The following is a 14,984-nucleotide window of genomic DNA, read 5'->3' on the forward strand; positions in this document are numbered from 1 at the left end:
ACACAAATTCCCCATGAGAGTTATCTGAAGAAAAGTCCATGAAAAGGGGCCAGGTTCCATATTTGTTATTGGCAGAAAAAAGCTATAGAAGATGTGATGTTCATGAAACTGAACGTTCAGAGAGGCCAGGAAGATAGTCAAAAGTGAGTTTGGCAATGTAAACTTACAGGAATTTGCTGAAATCGTGAGCAAGTGCTGAGCTCCTCACAGAGTATTGGGAAGTCTCTATTTCATATAATGTAGACGAGGTGACTACAGTCTGGATCCCATGTCTTTTTTTTATCCCTTCTACCATCAAAAGCATTGAAAAGAATATCCGAGAAACACAAGCTTAATTGAAGACAACAAAGCTACCCTATAATGATCAAACTAGAGTACTCTCATGAAGCAAACCAACATCCAGAACCTTTGATAAATATCTTCTGGCTACCAACACTGCCGCCTTGCTTCAGGTTTGACTCCAATTTCTAACGCTATGCTTCACACATAGTAGGGACCCCAGAAACTACAGCTGAACCAAATTAAATGTATGGACTAAGAGCTTGTTCTTATTAAGATCTTCTCCTTAATATAGAGTATAACCATATTGAAGTTCTCATTAGACAGTGGGTATTCACGCAAGCAGGCATGACTAAGGATTTTCAAGCATCATAGGGCATAAAAATACCATTTTAGAAATGACTTATTCCCGGAATAATATATATATATATTTTTTAAGAACTGTCATTGGAAGTTTGGGGGGAAAACACACCTGGTATCTGAAGAAACATCTTCACTGGCACAGAGTTTCAATGCTTATGAACACTCACGCATGTGCAGAGTGAGTAGAATTCCAGAAATGGTAACTACTCCTTCTCGTTAGATGACATATTGAATGCAGATCATATAGGTGAGATGACTGAAAAGGAAAGAGGCTGAGTGGGTCATTGTATAACTGATATAGAAATAAACTGAAGAAAATTTTAGAAGAGAAAAAAATAACAGAGAAAAGCTGTTTCAACCACTGCTAGAATAATTAAATTTGCAGGAAAAAAACCCATGTTCTGCTCCCAAATACCTGTTCATTGAAACACCTCTATTAGGAAAGAGTTGAATGAAAAACATATAAACTAATCAAGAGTTTATTTCAAATAGCAATTTCCTTATATAGCAGGAGAAAAAAATTACGAGCTCACAGCTCTATAAAGAGGAAAGATCACGTTAGTTTAAAGGCCCTCATTCAACTAAGCTACTCTGTAGAAAAGAAAGAATTTATATCTGGACTGGAGAGAAAAGGTCAGTATTCCAGGAAGAAGGAAATGAAAAAGAGAGAAGGAAGAGGGAGGGAGGGAAACCGGGCAGATGCTAAGAGACCATGCATACAGCAGTGATTCCCCATCTCATAACATCTCTTCAAATATTTAGTTAATGCTGACGAAACTTACTAGATCTCTGTTGAATGTCGTCTTCTAAGGGAGGGGAGGGAAAACCACCAAAATAGAATGAACTTTGTGCTCAGACTGTAAAAGTATTATTTTCAAAAAGTTTTTTTCAATTCACGTAAAACACATATTAATGACTTATTCAGTTTATCAATGAGAGGACAAAGCAGGATGGAAAGCTAGTTCAGGGAGCATCAGAAGAACTGGGTATCTACAGCCAGATGGAAGAGAATATCAGAATAAGACTGTTAGTTTCAGTACAAAACTAGTTAGCGTTCTACAGGGTGAAAAAAGCATAACCCTAGGGTAGAAATCATTTATATTTCTACTAGAAAAAAAAATTCAGAAGCTAACATTAATTTCATAGTCTGGCTCTGAATCACAGCAAATAGTAAGCCAAAAAAGATATATTCCCCTTCAGGGAGGATGACAAAACTGTGGCCTGGAGGCTAGCCACCTGGTTTTTAGAACACAGCTACTACACCCATCAGTTTAAATATTTCCTGTGGCTGCTTCCAAGCTACAACCGCCAACTTGAATAGTTGTGATAGAAATTGTAATGGCCCTAAAGTCTAAAATATTTACTATCTGACCCTTTAAGGAAAAGTCTGCCTAGATGACCAATAAATTACTGAGATGGACGGTAAAAAATACTCTAATAGGACATTGAAAGGACATGCTGCCCAGTCGGCCTTGTTTCCAAATTTTGAACAACTTTTCTTAACAAGAAAATTTAGGGGAGGGGGGGTAAAGCATAACTTTTTGGTGCAAGTTACAAACCACAAAAGTATGAAGCCTACATATGAGCAAATATCAGGGACGAGCTCTGAACTTTCACAGAAGAAGGAATTGACTGGAGCCCTTATCCAATTATACTTGCAAGGGGCAAGATTGCTGCAGATGGTCTCTAGGTAATATAGTAACTAATGGAGTCAGTATGGATCGTCTATACTTTCTTCTTCCCTTTATAAAACACAGTGATAACTGTTCGTAGTAATAATTCTGGGATACAACACAATTCTGAAGTCTGGTAGTGTTTCATGGAAAGTTCTCTAATCTTGCTGAGCATAGTTCGTTCCAGCAATACAGTGTCTCTTAGCCTGAATCGTACGGTACAAACACAATTTAATGCACAACCTGTGGCAATGATTTTCAAATTGGATTCTGTAAGGGAAGGTGGAAGCAGGAGAGAGGTCAGCAACAAAGATTCCCAACCTACCTCTCTTATTTTAATCCCAGCATCTATCTTTTACCCCCATTTAAAATAACAAGTTTCCACTTCGAACTAAGGCCTATGTGGAGAGAAAAAAATTAAAAAAAAAAAACACACATACACATATACAAAGCAAGAAAAAAAAAAAGAAAGTCGGGGGGGGGCGCTTGGGTGGCTCAGTCGTTAAGCTTCTGCCTGCGGCTCAGGGCGTGATCCCAGAGTCCTAGGATCGAGCCCCACATTGGGCTCCCTGCTCCACTGGGAGCCTGCTTCTTCCTCTCCTGCTCCCCCTACTTGTGTTCCCTCTCTCTCTGGCTATCTCTCTCTCTGTCAAATAAATAAATAAAATCTTAAAAAAAAAAAAAAAAGTGCCCAAAGATGATGTCAGCTGTCAAGAATATTCAATGAAAAGAGAACAAACAGAAGTGAAACAGAGTATTATAGCAGATTGTATAGCCATTAAAAGGATGCCATTAAAAGTACTCTAAACATTATTAAAGTACTATGAACAACTTTATTCTCACAAATTTGACAACTTGAAAGAAATGGACCAATGCCTCAAATCGCACAAACTACCAAAAATCAGCCAATATGAAATAGGCAACCAGAATAGCCCTATAATCACTAAAAAGAACTTGGATTCAAAATTTAAAATCTCCTGAAAGGGAAATCTCTAAGTCACAATGTTTTCTCTTAGAATTTTGCCAAATGTTTAAAGAATCAACACCAATTTAACAAAATCTCCTTTAGGAACATGAAAAGGACAGAATACCTCCCAACTCCTTTTATGAAACCAGTATTACCCTGATACCAAAACCAGATTTAAAAAAAAAAGTCCAAAAAGAAAGATATAAACCAATATTTGTCATGAACTTGAACACCAAAATCCTAACAAAATCTTAGTAAATTAAATCCAATAATATATCAAGGAAATAATACACTATGACCAAGTGGCATTTATTCCAGGTATGCAGTCTGGTTCAATATCCAAAAATCAATCCGTGTAATCTACCATATCAACAGGCTAAAGAGGAAAAATCATATGATCATATCTATTGACAGAAAAAGCATTTAACAAAATTCAACACTCATACATCATTTTTTTAAAATAGGCACACTAGGAATAGAAAGAAACTTTTTCTATTTGAAAAAGATTGAATCACGTGTCTTGCCTCCAACATAAGCCATACCTGAAGCTAGGTTCAGGGAACCAACTCTTACCCCATGACCTTTGCTCCGAAAGAGCATCTCCAAAAAACCCACAGCCAATATCATACTTAATAGCAAAAGACTAAATGCTTTTCCTCAAAGACTGGGAACAAGACAAGGATATCCACTCTCACCAAAATATTCAATTTAAAATATTCATATTTAAAGTAGTGCTGGATGTTCTAGTCACTGCAATAAAGCAAGAAAAAGAAAGAAAAGGTATACGATTGGGAAAAAAGAAATAAAACTGTCTCTATTTGCAAATGACATAATTGCCTATGTAGAAAATCCCAACAAATCTACAGAAATAACTCCTAGAACCAATAAATGTGTTTGGTGAGGTCACAGGACACAAGATCAACACAGAGAAATTAATTCCATTTCTATATACTGACAACAAATAAGTGGAAACTCGACACCATTTACAATTGCTCCAAAGAAAATGAAATACTTACATGTAAATTTAACAAAACATGTACAGAATCTGTAAAATGAAAATCATAAACTGCTGATGAAAGAAATCAAATAAGATCTAAATACTTGAAAAGATGAACTGTGTTCACGGATTGGAAGACTCAATGTACTAAAGATGTCAATCCTCTTTCAATTGATCTATAAGTGTAATGCAATTCCTACAAAAATCTCAGCAAGCATTTTGTTGACATCAGGGGGCTTATGCTAAAATTTATATGGAAAGAGAAAGCTCCCATAATAGACAATTTTTAAAAAGGAAAATAAATTGGGAGTGATCATTTTTCCCAATATTACGGCTTACTATATGACTACAATAGTCAAGACTATATAGTATTGATGGAGGAATAAACACAAAGATCAACGAAACAGAATCATGAACCCAGAAAAAACCCATGCGAATACGCCCAATTATTTTTTTAACAAAGGAGCAAAAGCAGTGCAATGAAGGAGAGATGAACTTTTCAATAAATAGTACTCGACCAGGTGAATACCCATGAAAGAGAAAGGAAGGAAGGAAGGAAGGAAGGAAGGAAGGAAGGAAGGAAGGAAAGAAAGAAAGAAAGAAAGAAAGAAAGAAAGAAAGAAAGAAAGAAAGAAAGAAAGAAAGAAAGAAAGAAAGGAGGAAAAGAGGGAGGAAGGAAGGAGGGAGGGAAGGAAAGAAGGAAGGAGGGAGGGAGGGAGGGAGGGGGGAAGAAAGAAGAGAAACTTGACCTAAACCTCACACCGTAAACAAAAAGTAATTTAAATAGGTCATACCCTGACATATAAAATATAAAACTCCCAGAAAAAATACATAGAAAATTTTGGGGACCTAGGACTAGACAAATGTTTAAAGAATTAACACCAATTTAATACAATCTCTTTTAGGAAAATAAGAAAAAAAGAATACTTCCCAACTCATTTTATGAGACCAGCATTACCCTGACACCAAAGCTAGATAAAAACAGTAGAAAAAATATATATATAAACCAATATTTGTCATGAACTTGGACACCAAAATCCTAACAAAATATTAGTAAATCAAATCCAACAATATAAGACCAAAATCATGATCCATAAAAGGAAACATGGATGAATTTGACCTCATCAAAATATAAAACTTTGCTTTGTCAAAGTCTATGTGAAGAAGATGGAAAGTCAAGCCTCAGACTGGAAGAAAACGTTTGCAAACCACATATTTGGTAAAGGACAGGTATGTAAAATATATAAAGAACTCACAAAATTGAACAGTAAAAAATTCTAACAGTTCAAATAAGAAAATGGGCAAAAGACATGAAGATACATTTTGATAAACAAGATATACAGATGGCAAATAAGCACACGAAAAGGTGTTCAACATCATAAGCAATCAGGGGAATGCAAATTAAAACCACAATAAGACGTCACCACGCAACTGCCAGAATGTCTAAAACTAAAAATAGTGACATCACCACATGCTGTCAAGAATGTAGAGAAACTGATCACTCATATGTTACTGGTGAGACTATAAAATGGTACAGCCACTCTGGAAGACACTTTGGCCATTTTTCAAAAACCTAAACATGCAATAGCCATACGACCCAGCAATTGCACTTGTTACGATTTATCCCAAAGAAAAGAAAACTTGTGTCCACACAAAATCCTGTACACAAATGCTTACAGCAGCTTTAGTCATAATAGCCAAAAGCTGGAAACCACAGAGATGTCCTTCAGCAGGTAACTGGTTAAACAAACAGGAATATACGTACTAGAGAATACACTCAACAATAAAAAGAAACAGACTATCGTACACACGATAACTTGGACGAAACTCCAGGATACTGTGCAGAAGGAATAAAGGCAAGTATTACATATTGTATGATTCCATTCTTATAATTACAAAATGAAGAACAAATTAGTAATTTCCAGGAGTTAGGGATGGGGGGATGGCTATAAAGAAACAGCAGAAGGGACCCTATGGTGATGGCAAACTACATGATTATGGTGGTGGTTACATGAAGTTATACCTATGATAACACTGCATAGAGTAACACACACATACACACACGAGTGCTTGTAAAAACTAGAGGTGCAATTGGAATAAGCTTTGTGGATTATACCAATGTCAATTTCCTAGTTTTGATATCGTACTATGTTGTCTTATGTAAGATGTTAACATTAAGACGCTTGATGAAGGGTGCACAAGACTTCCTTGTACATTTCTTTGCAATTTCTTGTGGATCTTCAATTATTTCAAATTAAACATTTAAAAAATAAACTGCTCAGAAGACATGAATGACATTTCTCCAAAGGAGACATATAGATAGCCAACAAACAGATGAAAAGATGCTCAACATTACTCATCACCAGAAAAATGCAAATCAAAACTACAATGAGATATCACCTCACACCTGTCAGAATGGCTAAAATCAAAAACACAAGAAACAAGTGTTCACGAAGATATAGAGAAAAAGGAACTCTCATACACTGTTGTGGAAATGCAAACTGGTGCAGCCACTGTGGAAAACAGTATGGAGTTTCCTCAAAAAGTTAAAAATAGTTGAGGTGCCTGGCTGGCTCAGTTAGAAGAGCATGCAATTCTTGATCCCAGAGTCATGAGTTCAAGCCCCATGTTGGGTGAAGAGATTACTACTAAATAAATAAATAATTTTTTTTTAAAGTTAAAAATAGAACAACCCTATGATTCAGTCATCGCACAACTAGGTATTTACCCCCAAAATACAAAAACACTAATTCAAAGGATCTATGCATCCTTTATGGTAGCATTATTTACAATAGCCAAATTATGGAAGAAGCACAAGTGTCCATCAATAGATGAATAGATAAAGAAGATGTGGCATATATATAATGGAATATTATTCAGCCATAAAAAGGAATGAAATCTACCCATTTGCAACAACATGGGTGGAGCTACAGAGTATAATGCTAAGTGAAATAAGTCACTCAGAGAAAGACAAATACCATATGCTCTCATTCATATGTGGCATTTAAGAAACAAAACAAGCAAAGGGGGGAAAAAAGAGAGAGAGAAACAAACCAAGCAATGGACTCTTAACTATAGAGAACAGACGGTTACCAGAGGGGAGGTGGGTGGGGGATGGGTGAAATAGGTGAAGGGGATTAAGAGTGCACTTATCATGATGAGCACTGAGAAATATAGAGAATTGTTTAATCACTTTATTGTACACCTGAAACTAATACAACACTGTATGTTCACCATACTGGAATTAAAATTTAAAACTTAATAAAAAATAATAAATGAAATAAACTGCCCAGAGATGATGCTCAGTTGTCTAGAATATAGCAATACAGCAAAAACTCAAAATGCATCCAACCTGGAAAAAGAGAAACCTAATGTGACACATCTTATTAGAAAGCTATGCTTGCCATTTATGACTTAAATATACTGTTTTCCTTATAGTTTAACTCCAGGGTCAATTTTTTTTTAATTTCTATTTGGGAGAGAGGCATCTTAATAATAAATTTGTAATGTGTCTTTGGCCACTGTTCGTACGGAAAGTAGGTAGAATATAGTGGTTTTAAGCAGAGCTCTAGACCTGTACAACCAGGGTCCAGATCTGGACTATACCCCTTACTCCCTGTGCGATATGGAGAGAGTAGTTTCAGTTCTTTTCTGCCTCAATTCTGCATCTGTAAAATCAGTGTAACAATAACTTCAACCTCAAAATGCAGTATGATTAGATGGGTAAACGCATGTAAAAAGCTTTGAACGGTGCCTGGCACACTGCAAGTGTTAAATGAAAGTGAACTCTATCACTTATGTCCTTATTAACATTGCCACAATGAGAATTTGCTCTCTCTCAATATCCTTTATCCCATGACAAGTGCAAAGTAACGGGCCACCATAAATTTGTTGGCATAAATAAAATCTCTCGTATGATTTTCACACTGAAAATCCCTCACTTCCTGTATAGTATTGCTCTACATGGTTCTATCGAGCAGCATAAAATGGCTCGGGGTAAACAATTACTGTCAAGATTCCCAATGAACCAGAAGTGAAAAACACCAGGAAAACTCTAGCAAAGAAAATTCCCTATGAAACTGGCCTGATTCTACTTATACTTTGGATAAGGCACCAGACATCTGGATAGTTATTGGATCTAAATCTCATCTCTTTGGATTTTGTATTAAAAGAAATGACTGATTTTTATAAAAGGACAATTGCAACCTGGAATGGATGTTTTCCTTCTGAAAAAAAACTTAATGGTACCTTCCTCTCCCACCTGATGTCACTTGATTAAAGTACTCACCATGCCTTTTCCCAGTCAGAGCAATCAGGGGGGCAGGCAAATATAATTCCTTTGGGAGTGGAGGTGGGTATAAGATAGCAGAATATGACCAGGCAGAACACGTTAGCATTATTAGAAGGAAAGTCTGCATCTCTTCCTCTTCCTTCAGTCCATTTGTTAATTCATTCACAAGTCTTCTTAAAGTTCCTCTCTATGGCAGACACTCTTCTGGGTGCTGAGAACATAACAAAGAATAAGTGAAGATAAGCCCCCTGTGCTCATATAGCTCACAGCCTAGTGGGGAAAGCAGACAACATAAATTACACTGTTGTATGATGCCGTTCACGAACAGGCACAGCAGGATGATAAAGAAGCACATGGGAGAAGCACCTTACCTAGGTCTGTAGGATCCGAGCATGCCTTCTGACAGCAGTGGTATCTGCGCTGAAACTGAGGGTAGCAGTGTGTCTCCCAGCTAGAGCATTGGTTAAGTAGGGAGTCTCCCACTTTTTAAAAATCAGAACATGCTGAAACACTCATAGGAAGGAGCCAATGGAGAAAGACAGGTTAAAACCTCAAAGAAAAAGGAGAAGACCAATAAACTAAGTATCCCCAAAGCAGAGGTAGAGATAAGATGTAGAGAACATGCAGAGATTTGTCCCAGAAGGGAGAGGAGGGAGAGTTTAAAGGACCTGGGTGAGGGGTGGTTGAGAGCAGCCTGGAGGAACCACAAGGATTTCTCAGCAGCCGGGAACACAACTGGGGTTGGAGACCATGAATAATCAAAATGAGATGGCTTCTCCTTTCCAGTGCCCCTGTGAGAAGCAAGGGGAACTTGGTTGCTGTCTGCGTCTGGAGTAAGGTGTTGTTTGAAAACACATTCAGGAAGCCAGTCTGGAAAGGCTGTGTGTATGATTCCAGCTATATGAGTTCTGGAAAAGGCAAAACTGTGGAGATAGTGAAAAGATCGGTGGTTGGCAGGGGTTGGGGGGAAGGAATGAATAGGTGGCAAGTAGAGGATTTTCAGGGCAATAAAATTACCCAGCATAATACTACAGTGATGGATTACACATATGTCCAGACTCACAGAATACGCAACACCAAAAGTGGACCCCAAGGTAAAGGATGGACTTTGTGTGACTGTGATGTGTCAAAGTAGGTTCATCAATTGTAACAAATGTACCACTCAGGTGGGGCATGTTGTTAATGGGAGAGGATGTGCATATGTGGGCGTAGGAGGATATGGGAAACCTCCGTGCCTCCCTCCCAATTTTGTTATAAACCTAAAACTACTCTAAAACAAGAATATTTGGGGGGGCCACCTGGGTGCCTCAGTCAGTTAATTCTCTGACTCTTGGTTTTGGCTCAGGTCATGATCTCAGGGATTGAGCCCCACATCAGCTCCATGCTCAGCTCAGAGTCTGCTTAAGAGTCTCTCTCTCCATCTGCCTCTGCCCCTCCTCCAGCTCACACTCTCGCTCTCTCTCCCTCTCAAATAAATAAATAAATAAAATATTTTTAAAAGTGTTTTAAAAAATAAAATTTAAAAAAAAGAATATTTTTAAAAAACAAAAATACTTTCAGGGCTCTGTACCAACGCATAAATAATGAGAAATTCAGAAAAAAACCTCAATACATCCTGCTGCTTCTTTTAAAAGAAAGAAAGCGCTGATAAATCATCTGACTTAAAAACCACTTAACAGAACTATAAATGCGAGGCATACAAGGCATCTCACTTCTGGGTTGAGATCCAGAGAGAGGTTCCCTCTGCCACATATCCTATTGCCTCCTGACTTCCAGTCTGGGGTGCTCCCTATTACACCATACTTTTTATTTTTTCCATTAGATACTTTCCATTAGATACTTTTCTGTTCTACTACCAACACCAAGGCAACAGTGTAAGATGTTCAATTTAGTCAGTCAACCAGTTGCCCAGCCCAGCCCAAGGAATGTGCTGAACTGATGGTTGGTTTTGGTGTCGCACAGACACAGCCTAAGTGCTGGCCATCGGTGGCTCCTACACAATCCCTAGAGATTAAAGCGCAGACATCATTTGTGTCTCCAAACCCTAGCTGTTGGCATCACTGGATAAAGAAGGAGTGAGAAGGGGGAAGGGAATTCTCAAGTCAGATCAAGCAAGAATTTCTGGAAAGTGAAATGGTGAAAAGTTGTTCTCAGATCCACAGACAGGGCTGCCTTCCCAAGCCTCGAGAAGCAACAACACAACATTGAGATGCCCATGTTCTAAGTCACTGAAGACAGCTCATCCTCTTCTTCCCCTTTATTTCAGACTTTTCAGGACAGATCAATAGGAGGACAGAGCCAAGAGGTGCTCCTCCATCACACATCCTAAAGACAAGGCATCTTGAATAAAAGCTTCTATTTCCAATCTAGTTTCTAGGCAAAAGGTTAGTGCTGGCACCACCCCCCGCAAAATGCGGCCGCAACATTTAGCTCTAGCCCTTCACGCATCCTTCTCCCCACCACATCAGTCACCCCAACTCCACTCCGAACCTCCGCCCTCTAATGCTCCCCTGAAATACTCTCATCTTTTCCTTCCTCTCCAAAGCACATCCAAATCAAAGCTCTCCCTCTCTCCATGTATGACATCCAAGCCAAGCATTAAGCAAGAGCAATATGTAATTAATACATTATTTCATATGCACGGCTATCTATCCTATTGGCAGTTTTGCACAATAGCTCTGTGTACAATTTTGGAGCTAGACAGTCCTGGGTCCAAGTCCTCACCCTATCACCTGCTAGTTTTGCAACCATGGGCGTGTGACTCCATTTCCTCATCAATAAAAGGGCAATGGATATAAGGATATCCGCCTCCTCTTGTCACAGCCTGCACAAGCAGCAGAAAGAAGGAAAATAAGAATTATTGTGGCAAGGGAAGAAATTTTCAGACAGGAATTTTATCTCCTGTTTTTAAGAAAAAAGAAAGAAGACGCCTCACTGCCCCAGCACTGCTCACAGCCAATGGAAAACCACCACTATCTCAAACCCTTGTTCTTCTCCAATAGACTTTTGTTCAAAACAATCCTCCTCAATTTCTTCCTAAAATGTAATAAAAGCTGACCTTCCCCAAAAAGTGAGTGTGTGTGTGTGTCTCTGTGTATCTGCTTCATATGGGTGTTACAAGAATTAAATGAAGTAATATGCGTAAGTGCTGAGACGAGAGCCAGGCACACGAGAAGCCTCAATAAGTGGTAACTGTTGTTATTTCTGATTCTACTACATACCTGTGATGCAAACAGGGTTTTTAATCACCATTTTATAGAGCAGTCATGTGACTTCCTTGCCCAAGGTCACAAAGGAAAGCTTGTATCCTTTTTTTCCCACCAGAAGCCTCTAACAGTATCCCTTTAATCATCTTCCTTCATTTAAAAATAATGACAATAATGATGATAATAATAATTATTATTATAGCTAATACTGTGCTATATGAGGAAATTGAGGCACAAAGCGTCAACATCACCAGCTAATAAGTGGCATAGTAAAGAACCAAACCCAATTAATCTGGGACCAGGGTCCAGGTTCTTAATTACCACACTATTAAAGAGGCACCATTTCATTCATTCATTCCATACATAATTCCAAACCTGTGCTGAGTTTGGAAACTACAGGATGTATAAAATAGTCCTTGACATACAGTAGCCTGCAATCTAGGAAAGACAGATTACCATACAATCTGATAAATGTTGTTTTAGTGGCATGCATAAGGTGCTTCAGAATCACGGAGCAACTAATGGTGTCTGGCCCAATCAAGGAAGGCTTCATGCAGGAGGTGCCCTTTGAGGGAAAGGTGTAGAAGGAGCAACGCAGGATACTCCAGGCAAAGGAAACACCACTTGTAAAGCCTTGAAATTCAAATGTGCAGATGTACCGGGGCCCAGTGAGAAGTTCAGTGCGGACGGATTAAAAGTGCATGAAGGAGAGACAGCTGGAAAGATGGATAGGAATTGTACTGGAGAGGTCCCAACATACTAAACTAAGAAGTTTGAATTTTATCCTTGTAACAGGAGAGAGGAAAAACAGGTTTTTAAACAGCTGCATTGGAGTACTGTGATTTGATCATTTTTAGAATAACCCTGGAAGGTGATCGGCTGGACTAGAGATACTTTGGCAGGACGTCCAATTAATAAATGGCTGAAATGGTGTAAGAAAGACATTTCCAAATATGGCTGACCATTAGAATGACCCGGAAAAGTGTTTTTAAAATATGGATTCTTAAGCTCCACCCAAATGAGTCAAAATTAACAAAGGTAAACTTGGGGACTTTGTATATGTATTTGGTGGGGGGAAGAGGGGAACGAGTCTCTGTGTGTGTGTGTGTGTGTGTGTGTGTGTTTTACTCTCCAACCGATTCTGAAGGTAAGCCAGATTTGGGAAACACTGGTCTTTAAAGAGACCCAGTAATGGGTTACCTGGATGGCTCAGTTGGTTAAATGTCTGTTTTTGACTCGGGTCATGATCCCACCTGGGATCGAGCCCCGCATGGAGCTCCCTGCTCAGTGGGGAGTCTGCTTCTCCCTCTCCCTCTGCCACTCCCCCGGCGTGTGCTCTCTCTCTCTCTCTCTGTCAAATAAATAAATAAAATCTTTAAAAAAAATAAAAAATAAAATAAAATAAAGAGACCCAGTAAGAGTCCAAACAAAATAGTAGCAGGGAGGATCAAAAGAGGCTGGATTAAAGATAGAATTCTATATTAGAATTTTCAGGATTTTTGTGGGAGTGTAGTTGATGCAGGATGCTCTTATATGAGTCCCAGAAGATATAGAGGAGCTGCCTCTTGGGACCTAAAGTAAGGTAAGAGAAGCCAGTCAACCAACATGATATCCCTACACTATTACCCAGACTCTAAGAGCATATGGTAAAGAGTTATATCTATATAATAGAAGAAACTTTGCCCTGCCCTAACACTACTACTCCACTCACACTTCCATCCTTTCTCCTGCTCTCTGCTCTAATTGCAAATCAGTGTCCCTACTAAGACCCAAATCTTCTCACTGAAATGTCACCATGGCTGTTAAAACTTTTTTTTTCTAGCCTGTTGATTAAAAAGATCCAAGCTGGAATGAATGTATTGTCCCCAGTAAATTAGCTACTTACTATTCCCTGACCTATTTTTCCTATCACAGTCTCATTTGATTATTCGAAGCAGACAAGTCTATCTTCCTCTTTTGGCAAGCAGATGAGGAAGGTGGGATGGAAGTTATATTAAGAAAAAAGTAAGTGCACTGTAGTGCATACTTGAAAGCCTTTCTGCGATAAAAGGACGGAACTTAGCCGGGGAAAGTCACAGTGTCAAGCTTAAATGCTTTCTCTACCGGTGTGCTTTAGGGGGGGGAAACACATAACCTGGAAAGCTAGTTCGGGCAATTATATTACCGACAGGGAGTTTTATGAGACAATATCAGAGGGGAAGTGCAATGAGGCTATGTCAAAACATAGACTGCACACAAAAAAAATAAAGGATCATAGAAACAGGGACAAATAAAGTTGGCAATGAAGAGGGCATTAGTTTAATTGCTTAACCTTTCCTTTCGACTGCATCCGTAAGTGGAGCAAAATGTCCCCTCCAGTCTCCTGAAGGCACCTGGTGCTTAGCGGGAGAACAAGGACCCCGGAGGCACCAGCAGGCAGGAGAGGATGCTTTCGGCCCACGGAGACGTCAGGACTAGTCAGTAACGGGTGAGATAAAGTGTATAACCCCTCAAATGATGTATTTCAGCCTTCCACCGAGTCCGAAATGGCAGGTGGCAAAGCTCTGACCCCAAAAGAAAACAATTTGCACTGTTTGCACTGGGGGGAGAATTCACGCAAGAACGGTTACTCTTGCTTCATGCTTTGTAGGCACCATTAGAGATCACTGGGAATAGACGTATGGGAAAGGGAAGCTAGGCTTGCTGGGCAGCTCCGTGCATGGAGCCTTGGGGACCTGAAGGCTGTGAATTCTAATTCTGGCTCTACTGATGATTTCCCATGGGATCTTGAAAGGATGCACTTCATATCTTAGAGCTTCAATTTCCTTCCCAGAGAGGTGGGCCTGAACCTTATCAATAAATGATTATGAAGCATGCATTTCATTCACACCCCCAGAACAGCCTGTCACATGGGTTATTCCCAAGAGTAGCAAATCAAAATGTTTCTGAACACAAGCTGGCTAGAAAAACCAAAGTATTAACATGATGGTAAATACATGTTTTACTTTAATCTTAAAAGAGTGGCATTTTTTTTCCAATACTCATCAAGTGTTAAATGAAATAAAATATCAAAGCTCTTTGAAGAAACATTAAGCACTATTCAAATACAGGGCCATGTCATTATTATTGCTAGGAAAAAAATTGTGTGAGGGGGGGCTAAGTGGCTCAGTCGGTTAAGTGTCTGCCTTTGGCTCGGGTCATGATCTCAGGGTCCTGGGATCGAGCCCCT

The 14,984-nt window shown here is 39.0% G+C and overlaps 1 long non-coding RNA gene across 1 annotated transcript in view; it reads right to left on the reverse strand.

Annotated features, from left to right (window-relative positions):
- The window catches only part of LOC148109527 (uncharacterized), a 41,398-nt gene extending 32,622 nt beyond the window's left edge, over positions 1-8,776 (reverse strand). Inside the window, exon 1 of the long non-coding RNA XR_015725396.1 lies at positions 8,568-8,776. This is a non-coding gene — a long non-coding RNA (uncharacterized LOC148109527). The remainder of the gene's footprint in view (positions 1-8,567) is intronic.
- Positions 8,777-14,984: the final 6,208 nt, after the last annotated feature.

The sequence above is a fragment of the Ursus americanus genome, chromosome 8, assembly GCF_024610735.1.
Source record: "Ursus americanus isolate L20-20 chromosome 8, mUrsAme1.1.p, whole genome shotgun sequence".
Taxonomy (NCBI): domain Eukaryota; kingdom Metazoa; phylum Chordata; class Mammalia; order Carnivora; family Ursidae; genus Ursus; species Ursus americanus.